General features: G+C 50.1%; 1 protein-coding gene across 1 annotated transcript in view; it reads right to left on the bottom strand.

Annotated features, from left to right (window-relative positions):
• LHFPL2 (LHFPL tetraspan subfamily member 2) overlaps positions 1-20,021 on the bottom strand; it is a 131,968-nt gene that overhangs the window by 48,075 nt on the left and 63,872 nt on the right. The window lies entirely within an intron of this gene.

The following is a 20,021-nucleotide window of genomic DNA, read 5'->3' as shown; positions in this document are numbered from 1 at the left end:
GGGAAACTGTACCAGTCAGAAAAGCCCCCTCTCAGCCTCCTCCACCAGCGTCTGCAGCCCTGAGCCCACCTCCGCCCCGTCCTCACGTGGGAACAGAACATCTGTCTCTCCCACTCAGCCCCACATTCGAGGTTCACACACAGGCTGGGTTTGGATGGAACCATCAGAACGCAAACACTATGAGTCAATCAGCATCTAAACCTTTTTGTTAGGAAAAATGTGGCTTTACCCGGTAGCTGAAGTCTAAATTAAGCTGCTTAAAACAGTCATCTGACTCACGGAGAACGCCACACATTAAATTGGGTATCTCTTCTAACCAGTCATTCAAAAACACAACCAAGTCTTTGTGAGACAAGGCCTGGAAACAGTGAAATGTCCTCTTCATTGTCTTTTTTTCTGACCCACATTTTACTTTTATCTCCATAACATGCAGTTGTCTCTTCATGTCATTCAAGTGCACCATATTTTTCCTTTCTTGCTAAAGTAAAATAAATAACCCAGAAGAGTAGTAGGTTTGTGCCCAGCATTTAGGGCCGCGCACATTAACATTCAACAATGTGCCCACACATCTGTGACCTCTGAGCCCAAGTCTTGTCCACACAGAACCCAGTGGAGGCGAGTGGTTTTTCACCCTGTTATATTACACTACTGCCAGTTGAATGCACTCTAAGAACCAAATGAGGAAAACAAGACAACCCTCCATTCTTTCCCGGAGGAAGGCCCACACTGCCCTCCATTTGACCCCAACATCAAATCAAAGACATCACATGGCATTTACGTTCTAGGGCAACTTTGACAGGACAAAAACGTCCACAGCACAGCTTAGCAAGTAGAATGTTTGACATAAATGAAGTACTCAACAGGTAGTAGAGGTCAGACATTTGAGAAACAGGCAACAACTATATAGTTGACTTAAAATCTCCTAAACCGTTTTGAGAAACTCCAGAAAGCTGAATGCTAACCTCACTTTGTCAGAACTGATTTGGGAAACATTCAGTCCCGCCTGAAGGAGAACTGGACTTCCCCAGCCAACATTGTGTCAAGTCACCATTCCCAGGGTTAGTTCCTGTCAGTGTTCTGTCTGAGTAACGAAGTGTTTCTCTCCCACCTTGGCCGGGAGGACGAACATGGGGCCAAACACCTTGGAGACAGAAAAACAAACAAACTCACTTGGGTTTTTAACTCAGCTCTGTCTGGAAACCAGGAAGCAAGACTGAAGATCAACCTTCGGGGAAGCTCTTAATGCTGAGATTTTCCCCTAAAAGTTCAAATGAGAAGTCCCCGAGAGTTCAGGAGCGAAGAAGACTAACAAATGGCAACCTGACTTTCGGATTGCCCCCTGGGTGACACAGTGCACCCCATTGCTGGGGTCATGTTTAATTCAAAAGGATCGGAAATTTGGATTGGCTTCCTGTCCCATTATTTCACCTGACCCTTGTGTTTGCAGGTTTTATATACAAAGTCCCTGCCTAAAGCTGGAGGGCATGGCCAGTTTCACTGTATAGCAGGTCCTTGAGTAATGCCACTTCAATCCACACCATTTCGTTATAATGTTGACGGGAAAGGACAATCGGTTTCCAGCAGGGGCCACTGTCTGTGTGTGAAGTTTGCTGTGTGTGGGTTTTCTCCCGGGACTCTGGTTTCCTCTCGCATCCCAACGATGCGCACGAGGTAACCTGGTGTATCTCCACTGTCCCATCTGAGTGAGTGTGGGTGTGAGTGGCCCTGCGATGGAAGCGCGTCCTGTCCAGGCTGGGTACCCGCCTTGTGCCCGGGGCTGTTGGGAGGGGCTCTGGCCGCCCATAACCATGAACTAGAATTAGTGGTTTGGAAAAGAATGATCTTACTTGTTTTTATTCACCTTTCTTAAAGGTAGGTATAGCTCACATTTATTTCGGTGTTTAATAGTGGAAGTGTTTTGGGTCTTTATTTAGAAGTTTGGTGAACGCTTTGTGACCAGAAATATGCTATAGGAACTTAACTCTTATTTATATCAATTAGCCTAGGGTAAAACTGGTTTTGTTTCCAAGAACCTACCGACAGCATTGAGGACTTATTGTACTTCTAATGAAGCCAAGGAATGAAGGATTTCAGATTTTACTTTATTTACATGCAAAGGAAGGGGAAAAAAGATTATGGAATTTTCAAATTTCATTATTACAACAGTTTTTAGTGCCATCAGGAGTAACTGAACAATGACATTCAACAGGAAAAATCAGCTAACTTCCCTCCACCTGCCCCAGTGTTATTTGTCCAGACACCTGCTGCTTATTGAACTGCCTGGGTAAGACTGAAGGCAGGACGCTTCCTGCCCTGAGTGCTGGAGAGAGAGAGGATGGACGCGAGCTGGCGTGATGAGCAGTAACATCCAATACTCATCAATCTCTGCCTTTCATCTCTCTCGCTTCTCAGTCTGACAACCCTTTTTACTTTCTGAACCTGACAGCTGCTAGGGCTTCTTATTGATTACAATCGATCTCTGAACCACCACCATCTGTCTACAATAGGAACTTTCTTTAGGGCAATTGTGCTCCCAGAAAACAAAGATCCTGCTGTTTAAACTGATGCATTTCCAGCCAGCATTTGCCACAGAACCGTATCTGCTGTGCCCTTCTGAGTTAAAATACACCTGTGAGATAAGCACCATTGTCCTAACTCAATGCTGTTTCCACACCCCCATCTTCATCTCTTTGAAGGTCTGCTGTGTCCTTCCCAACTCATCGCTGTGTTTGTGCATTTGGTGCAGACGGTGGGTATGCAGCAGTAACTAACCACGGTGGTGAAATTACAGTCTCACACAAGCGACAGGCATGTGCTCAGTGTCTACCACGAATGCACGACTGTTGAACATCCTCACCACTTTGAGGGAAGTGCTATTATCTTGTTTCACAGATGGGGCTACTGAGGGATGGGCCATTTAAGTAAATCAATAAATATAGAGAAGTCCCTCCAACATCCAAGATACAGCACCCACATTCAAGAGGCTAAAAAATACTGAGAACCAAACTTCCATTTTAACAAGCCTAATGCTAACAAATTTTGAAAAATTGCTTTTTAAAAACACATTCATCTACTGAATGCCAACCGCACAATGTTCGTTGGCAGAACTTTGTCAAAAGCAAGCACCTTCATACCTTAAAATTAAAAATTTACCCAGACCATCCTGGCCAGGTAGCTCAATTGGTTAGAGCGTTGTCCCTATACACCAAGGCTGTGGGTTTGATCCCTGGTCAGGGCACACATACAAGTATCAACCAATAAATGCATAAATAAGTGGAACAACAAATTGATAGCTCTCTCTCTCTCTTTCCTCTAACTCTCAAAAATCAATTAAATTAAAAAAAACCTGCCCTGGCTAAGTGGTTAGAGTGTCTCCCCATGCAGCAAAGGGTTTTGAGCTCCGTCCCCACCTCTGTTCAGGGTGTATACAAGAGGCAACTAGTTGATGTGCCTCTCTCACATTGATGTTTCTCTCTCTCTCTCTCTCTCTCTCTCTGAAAAGCAATGGAAAAAATATCCTCAGGTGAGGATTAACAACAACAACAAAAACTTTAAAAAAAATGAAAAACAAACAAAGAACGCCTGTCTTTAAAAAAGTCTGCCCATACCAACACCTGGAGCCCTACAACAGATGCCTTCGTAAGAACTGAGTACTTTCGCTGGTGACCTCGTTCTACCGCCCCAGCATCCTGTGAAAGGCTGCAAGGGGCTGGTCGAGCGCCTCATCTTCCCCTGAAGCATGAAGCCACAGACTGGCTCTGAAGAGGGTGTTGCAATCTACAGACACCAGGGCTTGAGCGTAGGATGGAGCCCGGCCTCGCAGCGAGGCTCCTGTGGAGCTGGATAAGACGCTCACAGCTTTAAAAACAGAGGACATTACACGAGGAGACAGATAAAAGGATTCATGAAAGAAATCACTGCATTTTTGCATTACTATAGAGCTTCATGAAGGGAAGGGAAATCATCTGACAGACTGAATCATGAATTTGTGCAATGCAAGAATTTATCAAAGCATCGGGTATGAATCATAGCCTCAAATGTTTTCCAACATCCTTGTAAAAACCAGCCTATGAATGTAGCAACTCTCTAAAAGCACTTGCCTTTTTGCTTTAGGTATTGACTCCGCTAGCAATCTGTACAAACAATTAACAAAATCTACGTGAAGATGATATTTCTGGAAACCACAAAAAGTGGGGAAAATACACAGTAATGTTTCCACCCAAGTGATTCTAGTGTCAGCTTACTGCTAGGAAGTCCATCTCACTCCCTGTCCTTCCACGTAAGCCCAGAGACGCAAATCCAGGAAAGGCCTGGAGGAGACGCCGCCACCCGATGGATGGTGAGCAGGGTGCCGGTGCAAGGCCACGGCACTCTCCCCTGCTGCCCGCTGACCGGTGGGCACACCCGGCCAAGCCAGCGTCCCACACCAGGCAGTGCATCAGGGGACACAGCTCCGGTTCTCTCTGCCACCACAGCCACGGACATCCTTCCCAGCGGGACCAGCAGACTGAAAGCCTCTGCTTCTTAGGGACACGAGGGACTCGCCGCTCAGCTGCGGGAAAAGCTAACTTAGGTCTAACCCAGCCCATTATCTTTCCAAAAATCAGAAGACGTTGCTCACATTCCTGGTACTGCTGCTCCCCCAGAAAAGAGTGCCTCCCCTTTACAAAGACACGTTGCGAGTACTAAACATTAAGGCTACGCTATAGAATATTTTTAAACAAATGAAGCTTTGTTCTATTAGGTATGACAGTAATTCAAACCATATGAACCAAGGATTGCCTGTGACATTCCTTAGCGGATGTGTGACAGATATATATGGGAGTAAATCGGACAAACCATAGTCAGTATTAGTTGGTCAATGTACTGTACACACTGTGGGTAGGGGGTGGGAGGTGCGGGACACCGTGGGAAAGGTAAGGAAAAGCACAACTTGTCAATCTCTTTGAACAAAGGAAATGGAGGGGGCGGGGGAGCAGCCCACTGGGGCTGGGAAGATGTCAGTGCTGGAGCTAAAGGCTCCTATTCCAAGGTCAGAGCCCCTTCTCAGCAGAAGAGAAGTAAAGAAAGCGTCGCTTATGGTTCTCCCTGCTTGTCTGGGTTGTTAAGTAATAACCCATGTGCCAAAACGCTAATCTGCAGGATCAGCTCTGAAAAGAGGAAAAGCACTCTGCCAAGCATTTATCAACACCTAAAATTGTTTCTTTTCATTCTCAGAACTAAAGCTGTTTTATTAAATATTTTAAACCTGAAGTCCGCCGCTCCCCTCCAAATGGTGCAGGTACTACCCCAGATTTTAAGCCATTGCTCAAGGAAAGAAAGGAAAACAAATGCCAGTGAGGCAATTAGAACAAAAAAGTGGAGGCCCAGAGCCCTGCCCTGCCCTGCAGGGGTGCAGACACCACGCCCCAGCTCCTCCGAGCCTCAGCAAGGCTGCTCCTTGCTCAGCCTTTCTGCACAGCCCAGGGAGCAGCACCCAGAAGGGAGCACCCTAGGAGGGAGAAGCTGGGGAGCTGGGGCCAAACCAGCATGTGACACCTGCTGGATGCTGATGGAGGGAGAGGACAATGGCTCTGGACGCCGTGGCCCTGAGGAGGGAAAGTGGGGGCCAGACACCTGGACTCAGGAAACCCTGAAGGGAAAGCAGAGGGGGCTCTCAGGGGCCAAAGGCCGAAACCACAGGAAGGGCAGCTTCCCAGGCCTGGCCCAGCAGTGTGCTCGGGCCCAGAGAGGAGCAGGAAGTCAGTGGGACCTGGAATCAGCCTGGTGCACAGGAGGAGCCCTGGACGCGGAGCCCAGGCGCCTGCTCCTCGTCCAGCCCCGCCCTGAGCCGGCTGTGTCCCTGGGGAGGGTGCTCTGGCCTCCGTGGCTCCTCCAGACCAGAGGCAATTAGAAAGTGAGGTGTCAGGGGCCACTCACAGCTCCGCCGGCTGTGACTCAGTGATGAACTGTCCTCGCGCCTCACCCACCCAGGCTGACTCACTCGGCCGCATGGCCACTGCTGGGCTTTCTTTTTCTGACCATCATTTGGATTTAAAACAAAACAAGAACCCGAAAGCAGAGCTCCAGATGTGGGCTCACTGTCCCTACTTTCCATGTTACTGAAGCGCCTGCAGGTCCTTGGGAGAGCAATGGCCTAAGCTTCGGCCCCCAGGACCTCATCAAGTCCAGGATCAAGTCCAGGGCCTCCTCTGCCCAGGCAGGCCCTCACCACCCCCCTGGCTCTGACAAGCTGCCCATTCCTGCCAACCTGGTGTGGGGGCGGGGGGCGGGGGGAGATACAGAGCCCAGACACGGCCCAGGCATTTCACGCAGAGGAACACGGCTGAAGTCACACAGCCGCCTCCACGCGAGCGTCTCACATCTTAGAATATTATGGTCTGCCCTGTACTGTAAAGTCCACAGAAAAAATGTGAAAGCTTCAATGGCATTTTGTTTCAAGTTGAGCAGGTTTGCTAGAACGTGGGAAGAAAAGCCTTCAGCTTCATAGGATAAAAGGGAAGAAAACCCATTTTCTGGTGTGGGCCCCTCCCACGACGCTTTAGTTCTTTGTATCCCACAAAAGGAAACGGGCTTCGCCTGAGCCCTGGGAGACACCACAGGGTAGGACACACAGGAATGGTCTGGCCGAGGAATCAGAGAGCTAAGTGCGTGAGGACCCTGGCCTTCCATCCAGAGATAAAAGCAAACCTCAGCAAGCCCCCTGGTGCAGAGACCTCCTTCACATCTCAGTCCTACTCCTGCTCGTCTCATTTCCTCAGTGCTCCCCACGGGAGGGGCTGGCCACAGCGCCCGCATGAGGGAGGGAGGAACTAAGAAGTGCAAACACCTAGGGCCCCTTCCCCAGCAGAGCTGCCCAGAACTGGCACAGCCAGGGGAGAGGGAGGGGGCAGGAGACAGCACGGGAGCTCTGCCTGCTAACTCCCAGCCCCTCCCAGGCTGCTGACGCCCTCCAGGCCCTGAGCCCCCTGCACGGGAAATGGGGAGGCTGAGTCCCCGCTCCCCTGACAAGCCTGCTGGGTGCCCCTGAACTCCATTCCTAACCACAGACACATCAGGACTGCTGCCCGCCGGTCTCTGTTACTGCAGCTTATCCCAGAGCTCCTCCACAGACCTGACCACACCATTTCCACGACACAGATGGACAGCGATTTCTGGATTTCAATCAAAAGCACAAGCCGGGGCCTCCGGTCTCAGAATTGTAGTGATCAGACAACTGGTCATACCCTTGGGAAGGACTTGGGCCTTCTCCCTCAGGGAGGCGAGGGTCCATCACAGACCCACTAAGGAGCTCACTGGCTTTTCATCTGTGAAGATCGCTCAGTCATGGCTCTGCTGCCAGGCTCCACTGCAGGTTCTGAGGAGCCCATGCCAAGAACTCACCAACTCCACGGGCTGAAAGCGGCTCTGGAGAGCACACGGGATTATGGGAGAGTGGGGGGGTACCCACAACACCCTGACGCTCAACCACTGACTGAGCAATGCCAGTCAGACTCTTGTGTTATTATTGGTTAATTATTGTATTATTTGTTCGTATTATACCTTTAAACCTACTTTCCCCACCCCTGTATGGAATGAATGAATGAATGAATGAATGAATGAATGAACGAACGAACGAACTCACATGGGGGTGGGGAAGGATTCTGTTATTCAAACAGAACTTGGCCAGTAGGAGGTTGGTACCTCTTCAACACAGTCAGCCAGATGTCCCCCAAAAAGATTCCCCCAAAGAGATAGAGGAGTGCCATTTTCCCGCCTTGAGAAGAAACCTCTGCAGCTTATGGAGCCGGTGCCAGCTCTGCCTTCGTCACTCTGTCAGCTCTGTCCTGCTGTTCTCCAAAAGGCCAGGTAAGGAGCCTCCTCTCACGGGATGGTTTTATTCCTCCCAATGCACTATCTACCTTCAGCCTCAGGAAAGTTTTAAAATTATCGAAATAATTTATTCACAGCTTTTATGTCTGGGCTATTTTTTTTTTTTTTTGCCCTGACAATTTTGGTAAAGTCTGCTCCGTTAGTCACCAAACTAGAGGCCTGGTGCATGAAATTTGAAGGGAGGGGGTCCCCTCAGCCTGGCCTGCGTCCTCTTGCAATCCAGGACACCTCGGGGGATGTTGGGCCTAAACCGGCATTTGGACATCCCTCTCGGAATCCGGGACACTGCATGCACCAGTGACCATACTTTTCATACAGGGGAAAGGCTGTTGTATGGACAGCTACATTTTTTGCCCTGATTATAAAAGTAGTACATGACACGATCCTCCTGAGGCAGTAGTACCATTTTCCCTATCTCATGGGTGGAAAAACTGAAGCAGAGAGAAGTTAAGTAATTGGCTTTGTCACACAGTTATAAGTGTCAGAATCAGGGCTGACCACAAAATGCGCAAGCCAGAGTCCATGCATGTCATCACTGCATCATCCTGTTTTTTCAGTGTTAGAGTAGCCTTGCCAGGTTTTAATTTTTAAATCTAAGAGACTGTTCCCAATATATAGGGTAGGGTCCCTAGGCCTGGCTAGTGATCAGGGCCATCTGTGGGGTGACTGGCAGGCGGGGCCATCAGGCCCCCGCCCCCTCCTGCCTTGGCCGCTGCCGCTGGTTGCCTCCCTTTTGGGGGGCAGACACTTAATGCAAGGTATAGAGCGTCTGCCTCCCGGTGGTCAGTGCACATCATAGCGACCGGTTGTTCTGCCATTTGGTCAATTTGCATATAGGGTTTTATTATATAGGATAGTACATATTACGTCTACAGTGTTCGGGGTCTCCCAACCATACGCATGTTGACCAGCAAAATCATGATACACAATACTAGGAATATTGAAGTGTCACCACCACACCATGCACGGAAAATGTTGTTGGGATAACAAGAAACACCTGCCAAAGCACTTGCCTGTTCTCAGCTTAGGCCAAATACAAGATGGTAAAAATAGAGTGGGTAACTCCCCAGTCTGTGTGCCTTCACCCTTCCTCAGAGTCCTGAAGGTCATGGTGAACTATGTCACTCAAAGTCTGACGCTCCCTGGACCAGCAGTATGGGCATCACCAGGGAACTCATCAGAGCTGCAGAGCCTCCCAGGCAGAGCTCCTGAATCAGAACCTGCACCCAGCACTCTCAGGCACGCACAGTGTAAGCACTGCGCCAAGGCCCTCTCCTCCCACCCCAGCATCCCCACCTCACTAGCACATGTACATTGGCCTCAGATCTGAGATCTGCCTCTGCTCCCGGGAGGCCACTGAAGTTTTCTCCGAGGGGCCCAGCTGCCATGGCTGGCAGTCCACCCACCTGGCTGCAGCCTGGGCCCCGCTGGCCTCCCTGCGGAATGTCCGAGATGGCTAGAAACGTGCAAGGCATTTTGTCCCTCAAAACGTTCATTTCTTCATGAGGAAAAAGATCTATTTTTAGGTGTCAACTGCCAGGGTATCCTGGCTCACCCAGTGCCTCTCCTCCCACTTGCCCAATTAGAAAGATCATATTGTTTCCTGGCATACAATTCCAAGGGCACTGAGCACAGGCAGGGGACCCGGAGAGGGCTCCAAGAACAGCTCTCAGTGAATGGAAACAAGATGATTTCTGCTCAAAGTAATTTCCTCAGCACCCACCCTTTCCTCCCATCACGGACCCCATGCTGAAGGGACGCCAAGGCCATGTGGAAGTAACGGAACACCAGCATATGCAAGACATATTTCTGCATCCTCAGAACACAGCAGAAAGAAGGGAGAGCCAATCAGTTAACTCTCTCTTTATCCCACCCAAGTTGAAAACTTAATAGTCTAACCCCAATTTCCCAGATGATAAATGAATCCAAGTTTTTTTTCCTTATATGCAGGACTGTGCCTAAGAAGGAAGGGTGTAAAATTCAGAAACTTCTGACCTATCTGTGTTCTCAAATTCTGACTTTTTAGGGGGACACTGGGAATGACCATAAACAACAGAATTTACCTTATTATCTTGGTGTGCTACAGGGAGGGCAAATATGTCTGGCCATTTCCCTTTTTTTTTGCTTACAGTAGATGGCACTAATTTATCACAGTGCTTTTCCTAACCAAATCTAGATGCTGCCTTAGGGTCCTTCTCCACAGAGCCCAATCCTGCAGAATCTCAAAGCCCATCCCATGGCTCCTGGATCAGCACGGACATTTGAATACGAGCCCCCCACTCCCCTTCACTGAAGTTTGCACACCGAAGTCTGAGAAGTGCTGGTGCAAGCCGCACCAAAGTGAAATGGACTGTCTACCCCCGGTCTATTTTACTGGTTTCTCAACGCTACATCCCCATTTCTATTCCAACATCTCCTGAGGTCTCAATCTGGAAGCTTATAGACTAAAGATGACCCAATTTGTGGCTTTTCTTGGGGGGGGGGGGGAATCAGTATTCCTGTAAATAATGGGCCTACATTTCCAAATGATAATAGGTGATTAGAGCTAAGTAGCTGCTGCTCTCTAGAGTCTCCAATTTACCCCAGTCTCTACTCCTCCCTATTGCTTTACAGCAGACCATTTTCACTCGTTCTGGCTGTGAACCTGAATGTGTGACTATACCATAGGCCATAGTTATTTCCAAAACCAACAAGAACCATCACCGATGACACCATCCCCGTCACATCCAACTCTTTTCTCTACTTCTGAAGGTGAGTCCCACCTGCACTGGCACAGTCTCTCTTCCCCACCTGATGCCTGTGCTGGGGAGAGGAGCACCTGCAGTGTGAGCTGCCTTGTCATCTAGTTCCTGTCCTGTTGGAGACCCACAGGTTGCCTGAGATCTGCACATACCCCGCCCCATGCGCCCCCCCCCCCTAGATCTTTTCTATTGTCTAGTTCCCAGCGTGAAGCACACACCAGGAACCACAATCCTTAAGGGCCCTGCCTCTCAATAGCCATGTGATGACCCTAGGCAAGCCGCTCACCGCACCCCCACCCCCCGTCCCCCGCACAGTCTGTTTCCCTGTCTGTGAAATTGTGGGAAGCACTAAACCCAGCACTCCAGAGCTACTGTGGGAAACAAAAGACTGTTTGTGAAGTGCTTAGCAAAGACCTACCATACGTACGCACTCAGTAAAGGTGGTTATTGCTATTATTATACACAGTTGGTGCTCAAAAAATTCCTTAATGATTGACTTTCCCATCACCTCTGACTACCCCACTTCCCAGAGAAACTGAGAGCTTCCAGGCCCTCTGCACTGTCCCCTGGGATAGGGAGTCATGCATGACAGTCCATGCGGACTGGTCTCTGGACTGGCTGCCCACATCAGGATCCAAGGATGTGGAGTGGTGGGAGCAGACCTAAGACCATATGCTGGGCATTTTCCATAAACCCTGCTCCCCCCTCCCCCACTTCTACACAAACCAGCCAAATGTTTTGCTTTTAAAAAAAGTTATTAGCATTTCCATAGGCCTCCCTTTGAAGTTGATAAGATATATTTTTAAATTCCATTCTAAGCCACACTAATCTCTCTTCTCTGATCTCACACTGCTCTTGGTGAGGACCACACAGGTCAGCATTAATGCTCTCACAATGTATCACAGAGGCCCACAGCTCTGCAGGACAGCTCTCAGTGGCCTCTAAAGGTGATTAGCACGGTGTGTGGCCAACACAAGTGTTTTAAAAAGTACGCGCACACGTGTGTGCACACACACCCCCGTTTCCTTATCTCAGTCAAAACAATCTTTTTTTTGCATTGATGTTGTACCATCAAAGTGTTAAGCAATGTAACAAACATAATACACGCCATACCCATCGATATGCATTCCCTTGTGTGCTAAGAGACATGTTTCATGCTGACTAAACTATGAAATGGAACTGTTCCAGTTCTCTTTGGTAATGTCTGAACCATACCCGGGACAGTAAATGAAAAGGGACAGAACTGGGTCACTGTCCTGTTTGTTTCCTTAAAGAGGGATTGGTGACGATCTCTGTGCTGCAGCCTTTTATCTGCCAACGCTGCGAAACTGATGGGAGAAACATGATGCGTCTTTCCCAAAATAATGGTTTCCATTCGAGTTCCTCCTTTCAGTTCCAAATGATCAGCCACTGATTGTAACAGGCCATAGCGCTTGGCCTCAGCTGTCCTTGGTGGGAACCATGCTGGCCTCACAGTCTCAGTCTTTGGAAAGCGGAAGGGTCACGGGAGGGAACTGGTGGGGAGGAGGGCCGGCGGGAGGAGGACCACGCCTGCCATGTGTAGTCTCCCTGAGATGGGGAGGAAGTGGAGGTGTTTGGGATCATTCCTGGCACCTGTGTTCTGTGGCGTGGATTCAAGCATCCTGTCGCCTCTGCCCCTCCATAACCAGCTTCGACTTCTAAATGGCACATGACAGCAGCTACGAAGTTCACTATTTTAATAGCAGAGCTGGGCAATAGGTCCTCCTGCCTGAGAGTCAGACAGTGCTCCCCTTGAAGGGCTCTCTGGGGCTGATCTGGAACCACCTGCTTGTCTGAATAAAACACAGGCCCTGCCAGCAGCACTGCCTTGTTATGGGGACACAGAACTGCCCTCCCACAACCTTGGCCTTTAGCAACAAGGAAACCCCCAGGTCTGTGATCTCCTGTGTCTTTGGTGAGGGAACAATGCTGGCCTCTGGCATTGCCAGAGGGAATCATGGAAGGTTTAGAGCAGAGCCTGAGGTCTCCAAGAGGGAAACGGTAATGAATATTAGCAGTAGGAACAAAGCACAGAAAATCCCTTACCTCCCACTAGAGGAAGCGGGTCTCTTGATTAACTGCTTGATACATCACCAGTGAGTGGCTGCCCCACCTCCCCACCACCACCTCCCCACCATCCATCACCCCCCCTGCTCCAGACCTGCACGGTGCTGCTCTCAGCACCGACTCTAAATCAGCTGCCTGGAAAGGAGTCTAGCCGGACCTCGCAGCTGGCGAGTAGTGAAGGTGGGAGAGGTGAAACATCTGGGGAACTGGAGGGCGGGGGAGAACGTGGGGACAGCATCCTCCAAGCACTTATTGATAAAATCTGAACTGACCGGAGGCCCAAAGGCCTTGGGAGCACTTTCTTTACGTCTCTCGCCCACTCCTGAGGCCTCCTGCCCACGCCCAAGGCAGCCGGAGCACAGCAGCCGCGAGGCCTGGGGCCGCCGCGGCGGTTACAGTGCTCGTATTTCACATGTGCTGTGGCTTGTAGAAGCCACTTCACATTTACTGCCGTGTGGAAAACGTAAAGGCAGCCACGGCCTGTCACACTCGGTGGCGGGCTCGTGGCCGAGCCAGTCACAGAGTCCTCAGGGAGGGAGGCAGGGTCCCTTTCATAAACTCTTGCAGTGCAGTGTGTGACGGGCCCAGCACCTGATAAATCAGTTACTGAAACAGATCCCGGCCTTCCGGTGGCTGGGGATCCAGCAACACTCCAAAGGGGGGCAGTAAAAAAGAAACCCATAGAGTAATACTGTGCTACAGAACCCACACAAAAGAGAACTTTCAGTTCAGACGTGCATGGCAGGAAAATGGTGATCATTAAGGCTGCAGCGAGTGCCTGCCTACCTGCTTAGCGAGGGCAGCTGTCAGCTGCGCCCACCTCGCCTACAGGCGGCAGAAACCAGAACCGTTGAGGCTGTTAAACTAAAGAAAATAAAAAGCATCTCCATGTAAAAAATATATTTCTGTAGTAGAAATAACATTAGAATGCTTTGAGTTTGAGTTATGACGAGGGTCCGCTTTAAGAGGGAAGCCATTTGTAATTCTAGAACCCTTAAATTGCAGAAACTTAATAGCTCTGTGACCTTTGTAGTTGTCTTTTAGAAAAAAAAACCCACAAAAAACACTGAAGTCAAGGTTTTTGTCCAGCTACCTTCACACCCTCGGGAAATACTCTGCAGCGTGGTGTGAGGGCTCTGATTCGCCATGGGGGGGGGGGGGGAAGCTAACAGTCTCCCAGGGGCCTCCTGTTACCCAGGGCGCGCGCTCTCCAGCGGGGTCCCGGGGGAGGCGCGCTCTGTTGGAATGGGAAATGTGCTGTGGCCCAGGCAGGAGGATGACCAAACACCCATTTTTACAGCGCTGCCAAGCCCTTGTCCTAGTCCCACCGGAATCTACTAGCAAAGGCGTTTGCGAATGGTTTCCGGGGACTTCCAGGAATCGCCTGCTGGCTCCTCCCTGCTGCGGCCAGTGTTTGGGAGGCAGCGGACACGCTGAGCCTGTCCTGCTGCTCTCGGAGCTCCAGCCAAGTGGACCTCCTGCACGTGCTCACCTCAGTGCAGGTGCCTCCTCACTCCTTCTCACCTCCACCTGTCCTCCAGGGTCGAGTGCGGACGCCACCTCGTCCATGGAAGCCTTTCCCTCTAGGCTACTCCCCTCTGAGGACCGCGCCTTTACCTGTGCCCTTCAGCGCGCAGCACTTCCCACAGCACAGGCCTGAAGAGCACGTCATTCCCCCTTACTAGACAGTCCCCACACTCCTCGGGCTCCGCCTCGCCCATCACACTGTCACATCCCCACCGGGATGCGCGCTCGGTATCTGCTCCGAAAGTGCCGATGGGCACCTCCCAGAGCTCTGCCCTGTCCACGGGAGGGAGTGTGTGTCCTGGGCAGCACTGGATGGCGGTTTCCCATCCTTCCTGCTGAGCTCTCTGGGTTTTCCACTTTCTCTGCTGCCCTTCTGAGAGGGCAGAGCATGGCAGGACAGTCATGCCCTCAGCCCTGTCCCTGAGATACAATCCTAGACTGGGGGCCTGGCCTCCTGGGTGCAGCGGGAGAAGGCGAGGAGCCCCGGTTGCTGCACAGGCCCCAGAAGCACAGTAGCCCAGGGAGGCCACGGTGGGGCTGAAGAGTCTTTCCTCAGCCAGTCAAGTCGCCTTCAGGTACCCAGCCAAGGACTGCAGGAGACAGGGAGATCTGTGCACAGTGACAGCAAGGACAAAATATCAGGGGGCCAGGGCAAGACATAAAGCCACCGTTACACGCAAACTGGAGGCAGAGAAGGTGACTTGGGAGGCGTGGCAGGAGCCTGCCTGAGAGGACCTGCTGCTCCATCTGCTGCTTCCATTTCTAATTCCTTATATTCAGGAAAGCATTTGGGCATGTGATATTGGCATAAAATCATTTTGTGCATTTTCCTGAATATAAGGAAATTAGAAATGGAAGCAGCAGATGAAGCCAAATGCTGGCTGCAGACCCACTTCCAGTGGCCAGGCAGGTGGGAGGGGCAGGCTGCAAGCACTCCCTCTGGGCTGTTGTGAAGGGCTGGAACCTAAGCATGGCTGACCTACCTAGGACCAGGATGGGGAGCCGAGGGTGGCTGATCAAAGTCACTGACCAGCCCGCAGTGCCAGGGTAGGCATGAGAAAGAGATGCTTGAGTTGCCGATGGAGAGCCTCCCAGCTCTCTGAGCACCCAGGCTGCTGCAGACAGTAAACCCCACGAGAGCAGGAACTGTGTCTCCTCTACTTGCTGTCATAACCTGCACAGAGCAGGTGGCCAGTACCTCCCTGCTACGTGACACCTCAGAAGGTAAAACAGCTCAGATCTTTGGCTGGGAATCATCAGAGGGAGCACATTTTAAACACAATGTGCGAAGGGCAAACCGGCCTGGTCCATTCCTGATGCAGGAGGGGATGAGGTGGGCATATATAATCTCTAAATCAAAATCGAGCGTTGCTTCCTTATAGGCCCACCATTTTTACAAGAAAAACTTAGCCAGGAAAACATCAGTTGTGATTTTAGTCGATAGGATTAATATGTATTATTGGTCTGCATCCTCAAGTTGCCGATGTGCAGATGTGGTGAGGATCCACAGCCTTGCTGACTGCGGCAGTTTTAAAGCTGCTTGTTCTGGCAAGGTCAGGCCACCTTGGCGTGAAAGCCAGGCCAAGGGCAGAAAAGCATGCCAGTGAGTCTTGAGCCGTTTTCTTGTGCGCACGGATGTGCATACGCACATGCACACACACACACGCACATGCACACACACACAACAAAACACAAAAACAAAAATACAACCAACGGAAGAAACTGCTTTGGCAGGCACTGAGCTGCGTCTTGGTCTGCTTTTCAATAACTGGGTCAGAATCTAAACTTTTCTTTCTTTTCTAAAAGAAAACATTCCCTAACCAAAATATGGAATTCATCTGCATTGTAATCCCAAGTGGAGAGCAGACTCATTTCCTCTTGATCTGTCTCACTTACTCCCACTCGATCTTGCTTCTCATGGACAATGAATGGAAACACTCCCCTGTAGGAATTTCAACCGCCCTCTCTGAGACAGATGTTTTGGAAACCACTGACAAGCCGCCTGTCACTCTAAGGCCAATCACACACGCTTCCAGCCAGTTGGGTCCAAACCATGAGGTGTTTCTGCACAACCATCTCTACTATGACCTGTACAGTCTTAGCTATCTGCCACCTCAGATCGGATGAGTATCTGCAACTGAGCAACGTTTCCTCCATGTTCCCTTTCACCAACACAGGCCTCCCTGGGCGGCCACATCTGAGGCTCTATCTCAGCAATGGCATCATCATCTGCTGAATTATCAAGAATGGGCTTTTCCAGGCGCGTCTCTGTAAAGACCTAGCACAGTCAGGTCCTTCAATGAAATGGTTACTTTCAGGAAGTGAGCTGGGCACCTGGGAAAGAAAATGAACTTTTATAAGCCACTGGGGCAGTGTTCATAAATTTCAGCTGGGCAAATGGGGCCCTCCTGGCTTGAAAGAATTATTACTCAGTGCTTCCTAAGCACCCACATAAGTTCATGTTTCTCCCTGAGGGCCTCACTCGCGCCAGAAGAGAAACGTACGACCAGCTTTAGTCTTGTTTAAAATGGGTGTGATGCATGGAGGCAGATCATTCGAGCCACCTGGATGTGCTGTGAAATAGTTTCTCAAACAGTTCCAGCTTTTCCAAATGCACCTATAAAAACAAAACCAAACGCCTGCTCAATTCACTCTTTAGCAGATCTACTTGGCTCCATATGAGTCAACAACATAGCAGAGAGAAGTTTCAGCAGAAACTTCCGGTGACTGACAAGAATAGGACTAGGTTCACGTGCATCTGAAGGGGCATGAACCAAGTCAAGAGCAGACCCTCAAGAGAGACCCCTCCTTACCCAGCCTTTGCTAAGTAAGGCCATTATACAGAGGATGAGTTGGAGAAGCTAAGGCAGAATCTAAGAACACTCAACATTTAAAAACTTAAAACCTGTGCAAAGGTTATTCTCATGTGCCTGAGCAATGGACTTCAAGACTTCTGTTTTCCACTGCACCAATACGACTCGACTCGGGAGCCACTAAATCCAGGCACAGACATACTCCCAGAGCTGCACATGCCTGTAGCATTAGTACACACTGCTGAGGTTAGCCTATCACCTCCTTTTCTCTACATTCTTTTTTCTATCAATGAGATCATTTACATGTAATACTAAATTCCAACTTTATATGGAGCAATCTTTGAGTGGAATGACCATTAAGTTGTAACTATAATAAGACATTTTCTCAAACTAGGTATCTTTAGGTAGTCCATTTACCAAAACCATTGGGGGTGGGGGCTGAGGGTAGGGGGAGAGAATACCCACACAGAGACAAAATTAAAAGGGATTAACAGAGAACATCAATACAGAACATTTAACCAGAATAGGACCAAATGACCTATCTCCAGCTCCATCACTGTATTAGCTGTGCGTCCTTGGGCAAATTACTCAATCTCTGAGCCTCAGTTTCCTAATGTGTGAGATGGGAATAATAACAGAACCTGCATTTCCTAGCATGGACCATGCACCTGAGGCATAGTGCTCAGCAAACGAAAAGCTCTCAATAAACGGTCGCCTTTATCACGTGATTCTCAGTAACCTCAACTCCAGGACTTGCTGGTGCTGCCGCAAACAGCACAGTCTGGCAGAGTCACCTGCATCAACGACCAGAATTGGCCTCTTGTTCACCTTGCCACTCAGAGGTCCCTGTCTGCATGTTCCGTTTATACTGACTAAGAGTTTCCTGATGACAGAGCAGTCACACCGAAACATCTATTTGTTTAGCTCTTTGCTTTTTGCTGCTTCCAAATGCCTGTGGATTGATCTATGTGGATCCTAGAAATGTAATCGTTAGTTGCTTGGCTAAGGAGGCTTCTCTCTGTGTTTGTTTTTACTAGAAGTCAGTCCGCTGAACCTGCGGTTTGCAAACTTTCTTTCTGAGCATGGAACACTATCAAACAGGATCTGACAAGCAACTCCAGTTCTGCATATGAAACAGATAAAAGCGGAGCTGTGCCGACTATAAAACAAAGGGTTGACAAGGGCCACCTTGATCCCACCACGCCAGGCAGCCCCTAAAATGCCCCTAGGAACTGTAGCATTCTGTGGAGCATGCTCAGAAAACACTGACCTAAATGGCTCTCCCAATCTGGATCTGGCCACAGGGCCTGAACTTGAGTCTCATTGGTGAGCTCCTGCCTTTCATCTCCTAGTTTCATCAGGAACAAGAGTCAGGCCCACAAACCACGATCCCTTGCTCACTGGCGTTCCTAGCGTGACTGTGGTCGGTGCAGATACCCAGACCCTGATTTTCTTTGTTTACTGACTGAACACTGAGTTACAGCAACTCCCCCCGCAAAATGCCCCGGGACCACAGTGTTTACATGGCTGTGCCCACCAGTGTGCAGGATGCATGATATCATTATTACTGGCTTCTGGAGAAGCCATGCTCCACTTACAGTTCTCTGCACCCATTAGGCCATGCCATACAAACCAAGCTCAAGGCAAAGACTCAAAAGAATTTTTCAAATAATTATCCATGAAAATGCCGTTCCTCTGGTGAAATACACACTCCTTACAGTGCTTATGAAGCACCAGCAGTTTCCACACATATGAAATGTTCCAGGGACAAAAAGTTAGAGAGAAATCCGGACCGGGGGATCAGAACACTGGAGCAGCTGGGCAAAGTCATCTCTGCAGAAAGCCCCAGACAAGGAAGCAGGCCCCTCCTCCCTGTTTAATTGCTGCTCAGCGGAAGCATGACATCGACGTAACTGTGGGAAGGCGAGAGGCAGAGGGGGGCTTGTTCAGGGTGGTCTGAGGGAGACCAGCCAGGAGTGATGGGGCTGGAGCCAACCAACCAAAGATCCCAACCAATCGTGAGGAACACAGTTCCCTCCCCAGAAAAAGCCGTTTCGCCTCCCAGGGGACCGGCTGGAAGGCTCCCAGCCTGAGTCATTTGGAAACAGACTTTACGCAGCGCTCCAGAGTTTCCCAGGGGAGCGATTGGCCATGATGAAGGGGAGGCTTCACGACCAAGTGGGTCTTGTCCAGCTCCAACTCCCATGATTTCTGGAGCCTTCTGCTTCTTCCCAGATCACAGTGGCCAGTCCAGCCGAAGCATGACCGTGAGGATCTTCCGGTCTGAGCATTTTAAGGCCTGGGTGTAGCTATGGACATGGCTGAGGCCTCCCAGCTGCGGCAGAGGAGCCCGAAGTCAGTCCCAGCATGTGAACAGCCCCACCTGGACTTGGGGTGCTGAGAAGACGGAGGGTGTAGTGTCCCTGGACATGGTGCTGCCAGGCCCAGGCACTCAGCAATCAGGGCTCAGCAAGGGGCACGGCCCGAAGCCCCTCACCAGGGGGCTGCTGAAAATGTGTCCCTTTCAACATCTGCTCATCAGATTTGCTCTTAGGAAGCAGTAATAATTAAAGCTACCCTACGATGGGAACACGGGCAAGTCTCACATCCCACAGCGGGCCGGCGAGTGGAGCAGGTGGGCCACACCCGAAGCTGTGTCTGCTTCAATCTAATCAATACGCTGAAAGAATGAAGCCTCAGTGACACTGGTCACCTTCAGACAGCTGTCGCCAGCCAGCCCTCAGCACGATGTCGCTGAGCGCAGGTGGGAGGGACAGCTTCTCCACCGGCTCCTGAGGCAGCACTGGCACGACCCTCACCCGACCCCTCAGGCTGCAATTAGGTGCCATTTTCTGATGCTGTTCATCACGTGCCAAACACATTATGTTAACTGTTCACTTGCCTCAGGTTTCTGGGAAATTCCTGTCCAGAAATTTCGTTGTAAGCCAGAAGAGCCTCATGGAAAGTATCTGATTAAGCA

Source organism: Myotis daubentonii, chromosome 4, assembly GCF_963259705.1.
Source record: "Myotis daubentonii chromosome 4, mMyoDau2.1, whole genome shotgun sequence".
Classification (NCBI taxonomy): domain Eukaryota; kingdom Metazoa; phylum Chordata; class Mammalia; order Chiroptera; family Vespertilionidae; genus Myotis; species Myotis daubentonii.
This window is presented reverse-complemented; position numbering and strand designations above follow the sequence as displayed.